The sequence below is a fragment of the Ictidomys tridecemlineatus genome, chromosome Y, assembly GCF_052094955.1.
Source record: "Ictidomys tridecemlineatus isolate mIctTri1 chromosome Y, mIctTri1.hap1, whole genome shotgun sequence".
NCBI lineage: Eukaryota > Metazoa > Chordata > Mammalia > Rodentia > Sciuridae > Ictidomys > Ictidomys tridecemlineatus.
Window position 1 is genome coordinate 26,597,893 of NC_135494.1, and position 13,566 is coordinate 26,611,458.

The 13,566-nt window shown below is 38.4% G+C and overlaps 1 pseudogene; it reads right to left on the minus strand.

The window, feature by feature from the left end:
- Positions 1-255: 255 nt before the first annotated feature.
- On the minus strand, positions 256-10,862 carry LOC144371908 (protein lin-54 homolog; annotated as a pseudogene).
- Positions 10,863-13,566: the final 2,704 nt, after the last annotated feature.

The following is a 13,566-nucleotide window of genomic DNA, read 5'->3' on the forward strand; positions in this document are numbered from 1 at the left end:
CTTAACTATTTGAGGAAATTAAGAATCTAAATAATACAGTAAAGAAAAAAATTAAAAAGAAAAATCCAATCTAGAAAAGGCATAGAATTAACTAAGATATAAAATGTTTTCTTATTTCTTCTTTTTCAATATTATAATTTCATATTGCTTTTAAAAAAGAACTAAATTAAAATAAGTAATTATTTGACTATCTTTAAAAAAGTCAAGAATCCCTAACATTTTTGTATAGGACCATTTATCAGTCTTGTGAAAGAGTTAGCAATTTATGGAACCAGGGTCACTTTTTGCTTTTCCTGTAGGATTGATTATGCACATCAAACAGCGTCCCAATCCCTCAAGGATAATCCAATCTTCTGCTGCCTTTGATTCTCTCTTCATGACTGTCTGATCTGCCTAGGTGTGAAGACAATTACTACTTCCTTAGTTATAAATTTAAATGGCAATTTTACTCCTCCATTGTTCAATGCTAGTGTTGGCCTAGTAAGCAAGTCTGATAAGATAATGTAGTCTTCATGCTATTTATTGCTATACTCTTAATTCAGTTTTTTTCTGACAAATACATCCATGTCTTTTTCTGGTATTTCTTCAAAATTCTTACAGCCAAAACATTTACATATTGAAGAACACATTATTTTTGCCTGGCAGCACTCAGTAGTTTTTAATGATATTCTGACATTAACAAATACATCCCTTGCTATGATATTAATATGCTTCTCCCCATTTCCTTTTCCTATGTTAGGCTTAAAATCTGTATTTCTGTTAATGCATTCCTTTATACTTTTTGCCTTTCATTTCCATGTTCCAAATTGTTATAACAATTAGTAAAACTGCAATTGTTATAAAATTTGCCATTTACAAAGCAATTACAGTATAATTTCTAATAGTGATTTTATACAATTCCAGGAATTTCTGGGCTGACTGGCAGATACTGATGAGATTATGCCATTGAATGAAAGACTTTTCTGGGTCTGGATACCAGAAATTCCAGTATAATTAGAGCTGACTGCTATACACACATATAAAGACCCCTGTAGATAAGTACTATACTGAGTTGGAAGCTCTGCATAACCCACAATTCCTGTTCCTGAAGCTGGTGCCAGGACAGTACCTGGTGGCACTTTAGTGATTTGGGGCTGGATCTGTGACAATGGGGTGGAAGGCATAACAAGCCATTGCTGTTGTTGGCTGTAAATTACTATTTTTGAAGCTTGATTGATGGATTTGGGGACAGCTTGTTGAATAGCCTGAGCTTGAAACAATAGAGCTGACATCTGCACTGAGGTTGTATTAACAACTGGCTTTGCTTCCTAAAGAGGTTTTAATGCTTGTCCTGTGATTATGACTAACTTTTTGGGTTAAGATACTGGCTGTTGTGGCAGTATCAAATCAGACATAATGAAACTTCCTTCCAGGCATTTGAATCTGCTGAACAGTTGCTAGCATTTTCAGAGAAATTGGGAGCGGTTTTCAGAAGAATAGCTGTTTTAAATTGTGATATGCTCACTCCTCCAACAGTGATGATATGCAGAGCTTATTTAATTGTTATTAGCTTTATTTGGTGATTTCAAAGGTGAGATTTCTATTTAATTTGGCATCTGCATTGGTAGAATTAAAAATTGATTCCATAAAACCACTTTCAGATATTGTTATGGTCTTTGATAGAGTTCCAGGGGTAGACTGTGAAAGAACCCTACCTGCAATGACTGATGTTCTCTTATCTGTAACTGCTTTACTATTAATTGGTTTTTCCAAGATCAGCTTCATGATTACTGGACCACAGATTGGTGTTTCATGCTTCTTAGCAATCTCATCTGGCACTAACTCTAATATAATTTTTGACTTCAGTGTCCATCATAGCTACTTGATTTTATACCTGGAATTTCCAAATATGCAGGCCTGTCCTATCTATATATTATGTATTTGGTATCAAAATGGCATTTACACAAATTGTCACTCATGGATTAAAATTTAAATGAGTGAATGGAGCGAAATAATTCAATTCAAATCAATTAATAAAATAAAAATATAGATGTTTATAAAATTCTAACTGAAAAATGTTTTTAGATGGCCAGACAATAAAATATTTTTTAAAGAGAAAGAGAAAGAGAGAGAGAGACAGAGAGAGAGAGAGAGAGAAAGAGAGAGAGAGAGAGAGAGAGAGAGAGAGAGAGAGAGAATTTTTTTACTATTTATTTTTCAGTTTTTGGTGGACACAACATTTTTATTTCTTTTTTATTTTCATTTGGTGCTGAGGATGGAATCCAGTGCCCTGTTCATACCAGGAGAGTGCATTACGACTTAAGCCACATCCCCAGGCCCAATAAAATACTTATTTCTAAAAAATGTCAAAAATGTAGTATAACATTCATTGTTTTTAAAATTTTTCAACAGAGAAGAGACAATTAATACTGATAATCACATTGTTCTGATATTATTATTTTATCATTAAAATAAGTAAACTAAATAGAAAATAATTGGGATTAATCTTCAATAACATGGTTTCTCAAATAAATAAATTGGAAATTACAACTAAAGCCCAGCTACTTTCTCCTTTTTCTTTCCCATTGTTAAAAAAACAATAGGCTCTTGCCTTAAATATCTCCACAGTAAGCTGAACTAATTGCCATTATCCTGCCAAAGAGATTATATTCTACTACTTTAAACATTGTTACAGATTCTTAATATACAGCCAAACTTCTTCCTCATATTTTTGTAGGTGTTTTATCCCCTCATTTGGAATGCAATTTAATGTCTTTTTTTAAAACTCTTTAAACTCTTTCACAGCATAATATGTCTTCCATCTTTCTTGCTCATATTCAAAGCCACATTAAGATTCCAGGACCTTTGATAGAGAATATCATCCACTCAGACACAGCTATGAGATCACTTTATCTTTTGTTTTAAGATGCTGTAAAATCTCATTGTTTTTTTCATCAAAATACTCAATCACTAATGATGAAGTTTTCCATTTATTCCCAACAAGCTCGTGCCATTGTCAATAACTGTTCACACTGTATACAATTTCAGGCCCCTATGTGAGAATTTGAAAATCAATTTAATGCACTTTGGGAAATGCATATTACACATTTCCATCTTTTTCATCCTTATTTCTTTCCTCATATTTTCAATGATACTCATTCTGAATTTATCAGGCTATTTCCTATTGATCTAAAAATTTATCTTCTTTGATTTCTCATTTATTTTTCTTTTTTGCCACTATGGGCAAGTCCACTTATTTAAAGACACATAATTTCCTGCATATACAATCTGTGATTTTGCATAATTTTATACTCATTGGAATATAATTTTAACCCATGGAATGTCCCATTCTACTACACAAGTCTTCATTGAATGAGCACATTGTACCCTGAACACATGCCTCTCTATTCAAAAATAAAAATAATTAAACCTAGCTCAGAGCAGAATACAATTCTTAATTTTATATAATTGGGCATAAAATAAATATAAGAGGCAATGGGGGCTGAGTGAACTTAATTTGTGGTTTCTAATGTTGAAAACTTTTCTGAGAACTGAAATATTTTATATTTGAAATTTCCTATTTATATGACATACTTGTGTTTTATTGTTTACTCTTAATATGCTCTAGCTATTCTTATTTTATTGAAAAACTACCTAGTTTGATTATAAGATTTAAATATATTAAAATAAATTTAAATATATTAAAATCTTTCACTAAGCATAAAGTTATGTTTACATTTGCTACAGTTATAATAAGAACATTTAATTGTATCAAGGCACAAGCTTTTTTTTTAGATTTTAAAATATCACAACTGCAAGATTATGTATATAATATTCCAATTGTTGCTTATACAACAGTAAATTAATCAAAGTAAGTTACACTATCTTAAATAAAATAAAATGAAAATAATTAACTAATAAAATTCACATTTAAACCACCTTTATTTACAAAATGTAATTCTAAGAAATATAATTTTATTAGGCTTCAATTGGAGCAAAAGTATAATCACTTGAGTAAAAGCAGTTAGTTATACTAAAAATGAGAGATACATTACTTTTGAAAACAGATACAAAATATTGTCAGGATTGTTGTTGTGCTTCAGAAGCAGGCCTTTGAAGATGGAATTAACCTTGAAGGGAACTCAGTTATACTTTCAGAATGTCAGGGAGGGAGGAAGGAAATTCAGATCTTGGGAGAAGATGAGAAAAAAAACACAGTCACATTGAGAATGGAGCAGGTGATGGGCTCGGTGGAAAATATTCTCGAGATGCTCCATACATGTTTCTTGGAGGAGCTGGAGAATAAAAAAATGGTCCTCTTTTCATCAACTGACTTCTTGAATTGATTGGAAACAATGGACCTCTGATTGGAGGGTAAAATGAGAAATAAAAGCCAGAGCCAGTTGCTTTATTTTTAGCAGGGACAGATGAATCCGGCACATTGGAATCACCAAAATCAAATTGGATATCATTTCTACTCGATTCCATTTCTGAAGACATTGGCCTATCCATTCTATCCAAAGTTGACATAGTAAAACTTCTGAGTTCTGCTGGTCCAAGATGGTCAACCATAATTGGAATAATATTCATCTTGCCTTAGTAGAAAAAGACATAGATCAGAATTTGGTTTGCCTTGTGGGGCCCTGATCATCTTAGGGTTCTGTTCCCATGGAGTTGACAGTGCTCCTATGTTATAAGATACTCTGAGGATCTTTTATCACATAATAGCCTGATTATCTTCTTTCATTGATAATAGGAGGGCCCAGAGGATTCTTGGGCTTTTTTCTCATCCCATTTGAAGCAAAGGTAAAAGTCTGAGTGGACATTTCTTTTCCAAAAAAGGATCTCTCACTTCAGATGAAGGTCGTCGACCCAATGGTCAGGAACCATTTGGGGAATTCTCTTTGCCAAAGGCTGAATTTGAATCATCAAGTGCTTAAAGATCTTTTTCTTCTAGTTTAAATTTAAATTTATTTTCAGTTTTATCTGTTGTGGGCATTTTGTTTCTTTAAATCATTGAGGTATCTTTCACCACTCTGAGCTGCCAACTTATTTTCATATGCTTTTTTTCTCATAGTACATAATTGGTCCCCGATAAGAATAAATGGTTCTCTCCAGTTCTTCTTCAAGATTTTTGACTTGCTTTCTGTAGTTCTCTAGCTGTTCAGTTGCATGACTGATGTTTTCTTACATTTTGGAGAGTTTATCCTCTTTCTATACCTGGTAATTTTCCTCTATTATTAATTTCTTTAGAGTTTCATTACATTTTCTTGATACAGTTCAGCAATGATTTTAAGTTCCTGCTGCAGATTCTGATTCTCACTTTTAAATTGTGTATTATTTGACTGCAATGATGATTATTATGTCTTAAAATTTTAAATATTCTCTATAAGTTCTTCATTTAGTTCAATTAATTTTAAACAATAAAGTAAGAAATTTAATTTCTTTCTCCTTCTAAGGTTTTAAAAGAGGTCTTTAACTTAGCAGCATAAAACCATCTCTTCAAATTTTCTTTTGGCTGATCCTCCAAGTAAGCACCAACACTCTTCATTTCCAATTCCAAGTTACCATCATCTGTTAGGTCTTTTCTAAGCCCAGAACCCCAATCTTTTATCTGCAGAAAGTGTTCAGAGACTTAATGTGATTTTGTTTACCTTTTAGAACTTGTTCTCCATGTACTTTAGTGTGTTCAAACGTCATTTTCTGTTTATTAATGCCATTCACTTTTTCTTTTCATAACGCAACTTCTAATAAAAGCTGTTTCTGACTTTTGTAAAGTTGGAAATTTTCATTCGAAACCTCTTGTTTTGCTTCCTTAAATTCCTCTTCATTCATTTGAAATAGGCTCAAAGTTGTTTTAGCTCCAGGCATCTGTGATCTAAGAGATTTTTATTAATCTTCTAGGTACTTAATATTTTTTATAGATCATCCTCAATTCATCTAGTTGAGGTTGTTTACATTTCTCTTCTTTAAAATCTTTTTCAAGAGAGAATATTTCTTCCTCAAGTTTAGATACTAACCTATCCAGGTTTTCATGAATTGCCTCCAAATTTTTTGCTTCTATTTACTCCTTCACCGAAAAGTCATCCTTTAAAGGAGACTGTAAGGGACCGGCGAAACATCAGAGGAAGAGACTACCAAGAGACTGCCTCATGCAAAAGCAAAAGGGTTTATTTGGGGACCAGCTTGCTGGGGCCGAGAGCTTACCTTAGCAAAGAGAGCTAGAGCCCTGAGAACAGCTTGAGCAGATCTTATATAATTTTCTTGGAGAGGGCAGGGAGGAAAGTTTATTGAGGGGTCAGGGCAAGTGGGCAGTTTGCCTGCAACCAAGTGAGGGAGTGCATCCTGCAGTTTGGCAGTTGGGGACAGCACATTCTGGGAACAAGATTAGCAAACAGTTCACAGTTGGGGACAACACATCCTGGGAACAAGATTTCAACAGTGTTTTGTTAAGCATATAGAAAAACAGAGTTACAAGTACCTATTTTATTAAACTTTTATTTTTTTAATTCTTCTTCTGGCTACTTTTAATCATAAAAGTGATCATTGAGGGGTGTCGCATTCTGTGTCTGCTAGTAGGGTATATTGTTGTCTAATTATTATAAGTCTGACTTGTCCAATTTGGAATTGAAGAAAGAAAACTACAAGATTGAGCAAACAGGGTCCTAGAGTTAGCCACAATATAAGAATTATTAGAGGACAGGCCAGGGCTGATAAAAGTGTAGTTAACTAGGGGGACTGTGTGAACCAAGACTCATATCACCCTTTTTGGGTTTTTCTCTCTCTCGTTGATGCTGTTTAAGGCGTCTTTTTAATTTACTCATAGATTTTTTTACAACTCCAGTATGATCGGGATAAAAACAACATTTTTTTCCTCAATGTAGCACAAAGGCCCTCTTCTCTCATAAACCCTCGCCTGTTCTGTAAAACAACTTCAGAGAGAGAGGTTAAAGATTCCTGCAAAGCTGTGATGGAGGTTTCTAATATTTTTAAGTTTGGGTCTATTGCTGTTTCTAATTGGGTCATTTGTTGTGTACCACGGACCAGGGCAGTGGTCCCTGTGCCCACCCCTTCAGCAATTCCCATTCCTAATAAGATGGCTAAAGTGAGGGATACAAGTTCTCGGTGGAAGCGGGTTGTATGCCCCCCTATTTGATCTTTAAATGAACCTGCCTCATGATAGAGCACTCTGGAAAACATCTGAACCATTACATAATTAATCACATCTGTTAACCATTTTATGAAAACATAAATAATGTTTAAGTATATAGAATTATACTGTTGTAGGGACGGATAAGGCAGGCACCTAAGATAGCACTGAAGAAAGAAAAACAGTTCTATTTGGTTGCAACTGGATTCAGAGGGCATTGCTTCTGTTGTAATCAATTAATCCCTTGAACCCCAAGTTTGGGTAGTTTTAGAATTTTGTACTCAGCATGTATGGGAAGGGGCTTGGAAGTTCACAGTCTGCAGAAGTTCACAAAAAGCAGTTTTTGTTTTTGGTTTTTCCTCTGTTCTGGGCAAGTTAACATTTCAAGGACACCTGAGACGGGGAGAATTTTTTCTTTCGTTTTTTTTCCCTTGACAGCTGTTACCATAGAGCCCAGTTACTAAATTTTTTATCTTAGAAATGTAACCATCTCTGTGAAGCCCCAGCTCAAGGCCAGAGGCCTTGTTCACATATTCTGTGAAAAATTAGTAAGGGGGTGTCTAGGTTAGGAGTGCTGATTTTTCCAGCCAGTGGCCAAGTAGAACAGGGCAACATGAAATAAGGAAGTTTATCTGTACTGAACTTTTTTATAGGGACTCTTTTTCTGAAAGTCCTAAAGTCAGCCGTAGTGAAGACTTCTGGAGAAGACTAGTTAAGACTTTTCTGTGGCCCTGGTATAGAGAGGGATGACGGGGAAGGCGGTTCTGAGAGCAGCTCCATGGATCTGAGAATGAGGAAGGAGAGATGTAAAAGAATGATGGGAAAGGGGTTTGGGATTTTCTTAGCAACAAAAACTTGAGTAGTAGAACAGGTAGAACAGAGGAAAAGACTGGAGTTAGTATCCCAAAAAGCTTGTGAGGGACTTTAAATTTTTAGTAACCTGTTTTTACTAATGATAAAGCAACTTTAAAGGCCATTTTCATTACATCGTGGATAGGGGTCTGAGGGCTCTCCTCAGCTGGTTTGAGCTTTGGGTTAGCTGGTAAGAGGACATGGTGGGACCCGGTATGGGCACTGACAGGAGAAGAGAGAAGTGAATGGGTGAAGAGATACCTCAGTACCTGTTACTTCAGCAAGGGGGGCAATGGTCTGAGAACTGGCAGAGGTTTGGGTTCCATCAGGTAGCCCTTGTAGGTTTACATCCTTATGACTTACAGAAGAAGTCAGTTTTTCCCCCCACACAGCCGTGACTTTTTGTGTCTTTGATAGTCCACCAAACAAACATAGTAATCTAGGTTAGCCAACCTGCATGTAGTTCTCCTGTTCCTACATCTCTAATGTTTGTTTCTATTATCTATGGTATGGAAGGGATTTAATGGAATTTTAGTGGGATCCTCTTCATCAGGGATACCCAATAAAAAAGACCTATAGCCAACTGAAAAATGTCTGGGTGGAGAGATGGCCACCATGTCCCTAAGGGGGCTGTATTCGAGATAGACCCTACTTCCTGTCCAGTAGGATTTATGATCAGCCATTGCTGCTGAATGAGCTGATGAGGGTTAGGACTAATGGTGGTCAAGGGGAGAATCTATAGCCCTATCTACATGGTGAATACATAGTTTGAGTGGCTTATCAGTCTTTTCCAATTTTCAGCCAGAGTCTGGACAGGGCACAGGCTTGAGATGAGAGGCATGGATCTAGGAAGTGATTCTATCTACTTTTACCACTGTAGGTGTTAAAAGTAACACCTGGTATGATCCTATCCAGCGGGGTTTTAGAGATGACACCTGATGTTTTCTTACATAGATGAAGTCTCCCACTTGATACCGGCGTGGAGTCCCTTCATCCCCAGATTGATAGGCAGTGGCCAGCTGTTTCCACAGGTATTGCTGGGTTCTTTCAAGAGCTTTAAGTCTGTCAAGCAAGGGGGTGTGGAAGGGATTGTTAGGTCCTAGAGTTAGGGTTAGGTCCCTTACTGGAGGAGGGGCACCATAGAGAATTTTATAGGGGGTGAAGTTACACAAAGAAACAGAGGGAGTATATTTTTTGTACAAAACAGTGCATAAGGCAGGAGCATAGTCCAAACATTTATGCCAGTCTCTAAGCTTAATTTCTTCAAGGTCTCTTTAATGGTTTTATTTATTTTTTTACTTGTCCTGAGCTCTGGGGTCAATGAGTGCAATGTAACCTCTAATTAATCCCCAGGGTATGGTTAACCCTTGACTTACCTGGGCCATGAACGTTGGTCCATTATCAGACCCTATTACCTTAGGCAGGCCATATCTTGAAAAAATATCTTCCAGGATCCTCTTGATCACCATTTGTGCCGTTTCTTTGTGTGTGGGGTGGAGGGAGGGAAGTCTTCAATCCATCCTGAAAATGTCTCTACAAAGATTAGGAGATATTTAAGTCCATTCCTTGCTGGCTTAATTTCAGTAAAGTCCACTTTTCAAAATTGTCCTGGTCTGGTCCCTCGAAGGTGCCTTCCTACAGGGAGCTTGGAAGGGTAAGCATTAACAAATTGATAGACCCAACAGGCTTTTGTTACCCATTCAGTTATTTTCTTTCATGGGCTCAGTAAAGTCGAGGAGTTCAGTGTCAGTGTCCTTATGTTCTCCCGGTGTGGAAAATGTTAACATGGTTACTCCATTTAGGGCTGCCAATTTAGCCTCTTTATTTGCTCACTTGTTATATGGGGGTGGTATCTGCACAATGGTTTGTTTTCTTGGCTCAGTGAGCCATCACTTATCGCCCCTAAGGGAATAGTCCAGGAAGATTACTTCTTGCTAACAAATTTGGGCGTTTTTGGCAGAAGCTCGGATAATAGTGCTTGGGTCCCAGACTCACAGTTTTCCTTGGTGTTGGCTGTCAGTAGCAGGTCATCCACATATTGAAGCAGGGTGACTTCAGGGTGCATAGTTCTGAAGTTGTTGATATCTCTGTGGAGGGCTTCATCAAAGAGAGTTGGGGAGTTTTTGAACCCCTGTTGGTGTCTGGTCCAAGTTAATTGACCAGATGTCCCAGTTTCTGGGACTACCCACTCAAAAGAAAACAGCAACTGACTATCTTTATGCAGAGGCAAGTAAAAGAAAGCATCTTTTAAGTCCAGGACAGTATACCATTTTCGCTCAGGGTTCAGGGTGTTAAGCAGATTGTACTGGTTAGGAACTGTGGAGTGAATGTCCTACACTCTGTTGTTGGTCTCTCTTAGGTCTTGAATGGGGCGATAGCCCCCAGTTTTTGGCCTTTTTACTGGTAGCAGGGGAGTGTTCCAGGCTGATTGACAGGGCCTTAGGACCCCTAAGTCCAAATATTTCTGAATATGGGGCCTTATCCCATCTTTAGCTTCTTTGCTCAGAGGATATTGTTTAATATTAATTGGGGAGGCTGAGGTTTTTAACTCCACCATTATTGGAGGTTGTTTTAAGGCTAGGCCTAACCTAGCAGTTTCTGGCCAGACATCTGGGTAATCTGTTATTCATTTTTGGGATAGCTTACCTGTTTGATCAGTCTTGGGGAATGTAAAAAGTTGATGTTCATCTTCTACTGACATAGGTAAAGCCATGAGTATAGGGGTTTTTACAGAAAGATTTAGAAATTTAATTTTGGGGACTTCAGGGTTAAAAGTTATTTTGGCCCGGAGTTTGGTGAGCAGATTTCTACCCATCAATGGGGCTGGACATTCTGGGATCACTTGAGAGGAGTGATGGGCTTTTCCTTTTTCCAGGTCCATGGTCCTCTTAGTTGTCCAAGCCCGATATTTACTGCCATTAGCCCCTTGAACTAGAGACCTTTTAGTTTTTAGAGGGCCCAATGGGGCCTTAATGGCTGAGTATATTGCCCCTGTATCCATTTAAAAGTTTACTGGGGTCCCCTCCACTTCAAAAGTTATCCTGAGCTCAGGGAGGGAATCTGAGCCCTGACATTTATAGTCATCCTCCAGAGTTAAAACGGCTGACTGGCATGGCAGTTTCTTTCTAGGGCACTCTTTAGCCCAGTGTCCTTTTTCTGTACAGTAGACATATTGATCTGAGACAGAGGTGGCTTTTGGCGTGGACCCAGGTATCCCTTTCTGTCTTCCTGTCTCTTAACTTCTGGCCTATTTGTTGTTGTGACCAGACATTAGTCAGTGCCTCAGTCTATCTTTTGCTTCTTTCATCCTCCCTTTGCTCCCTTTCTTTCTCCCTCTTTTGTTCCTTCTTTTCCTCAGTTTCTCTCTTATAATATACCTTCTCAGCTTCTCTGACTAAATCTCTCAAAGTCATATCTTGTAATCTATCTAAGCATTGTAACTTTCTTTTAATATCTAGGGCGGCTTGCCTAATAAAGGGCATCATGACAGATGCCTTTTGATCCTCTGCCTGAGGATCCAAAGGAGTATATCTCCTATATGTCTCCATAATTCTCACTAGAAACATAGAGAAAAATTTATCAGGCCTTTGAATAATCTCTCTTACCTTGAACAAATTAGTTGGTTATTTAGTGGCTGCTCAAAGACCTGCTATTAGAGTGCAGTGATAAGTGAATAGATAATCTCTACCTTCAAAGGTGTTGGGTCCCAGTTGGGTTGGTTCAAGGGGAAGTTGTGTCGTTTGCCCATCTGGTCTGAGGATTTTTTTTTTTAGCTTCCAGAAAGATTCTTTTTTGTTCCTCTGTCATGAAGAGAGTCCCTAGGAGTTGTTGGCAGCTATCCCAAGTAGGCTGGTGTGAAAACGTCGGCGGGTTCTTTGAGTTCTTTTAGCTGGGCCTGTTTCTTTCAGGCAAGGAGGGGTTGTGTGTGCCATGGGGGAGTCATCTGTAGGGTACTGGGCCGGCTCAGCTTCCTCCAATGGTTGAGAGGCTGAGTCAGCAGCAAGGAAATTACTTAGAGGGTGTTGGGGGTTGGGAGAAGCGGGCAGGGAATAAGGAGGGGGAGGAGAGTTAAGTAGAGTCAAATCTTGAGATTTAGGGAGAATAGAGTGTGGAGGAGGAGGAGGAGCAGAGGGTTTGAGAGACAGAATCGTGGGGGAAGAAGTAGGAGTGGGGGCAGGGACAAGAAAAGACTTCACCCATGGAGGAGGAGATTCATAGAGGTCCTGCCAAGTTAAGATATATGGCTGTTGATCTGGATGGCTATGTGGCCCCAGATGAAAGACAAAGATAATATCTCTGACTTTTTAAATTAGTGGGAAGTAGAAAGATCCTTCTGGAGGCCATCCAATTCTAAAGTTGGGCCATTCTGAGGCACAGAGAGTCTGCCAGGTGCGGTGTTTTACTGAAAAAGAAAGATTCTGAGCTCTTAAGCAGACTTCAGTCCAGTGATCAAGGGTCAAGGACAGAGGCGTGGAATGACTCTTTCCCATAATGAAAGTTACTTGAACAAACACAGAGACAATACAAACGTGACACAAACATGGACACCAGTAAACAGTGAATGTGTAACACAAGTTCAGAGGCAAAAATTAAAAACAGACAGTGAATTCAACCTGAGAGAAAGAATTGCCGGCAAGACCAGATGGGTTGGCAGCAGAATATACTAGATGAGGGCACTTCCATCCCTCCCAGATGGGGGCACCTCCATCCCCCCCAGAGTCTTTCAAAGCGTCCCTTGAAAGACATGGCCTGTAGCTTCTGAACATGTCTGTTTATCACCATCAGGGGGAGCTTATGCTCTCCACTAGCAACAACACTCTGCCAACCCAAACCCAAAAATCAGAAGGCTCTGAGAGCTCACGCTCTTCACTGAGCCAAAAACCAGAAGGCTCTGAGAGCTTACGCTCTTTGCTGACCCAAAAACCAGACTCTGAGCCCTTGCAAAGTAAAAACAAGTAGGAGAAAAAGGAGGAGAGGAAGAAGAAGAAAAAAAAGGCGCCTTACTTACCTCCCTAAAGGAGTCTTGTTGAGGTCTCCCTGTCAAGCGATGCACAGTTCCCGGCCAAGGCACCAAATGTAAGGGACCGGCAATATGTCAGAGGAAGAGAAAACCAAGAGACTGCCTCAAGCAACAGCAAAAGAGTTTATTTGGGAACCAGCTTGCTGGGTCTCAGAGCTCACCTTAGCAAAGAGAGCTAGAGCCCTGAGAATAGCTTGAGCAGAGCTTATATACTTTTCTTGGAGAGGGCAGGGAGGGAAGTTCATTGAGGGGTCTGGGTGAGTGGGCAGTTTGCCTGCAACCAAGTGAGGGAGTGCATCCTGCAGTTTGGCAGTTGGGGACAGTACATTCTGGGAACAAGATTAGCAAACAGTTCACAGTTGAGGACAACACATCCTGGGAACAAGATTTCAACAGTGTTTTGTTAAGCATATAGAAAAACAGAGTTACAAGTACCTATTTTATTAACCTTTCCTTTGTAAGCCTTCATACTCTTTTTGAACAATGCTTTTTCAAAAATTTCACAATTTTCTCGAAGTAATGCAGAAAGTTTTAGAGGAAGCTTTATTTTCTTTTCTAACACCTG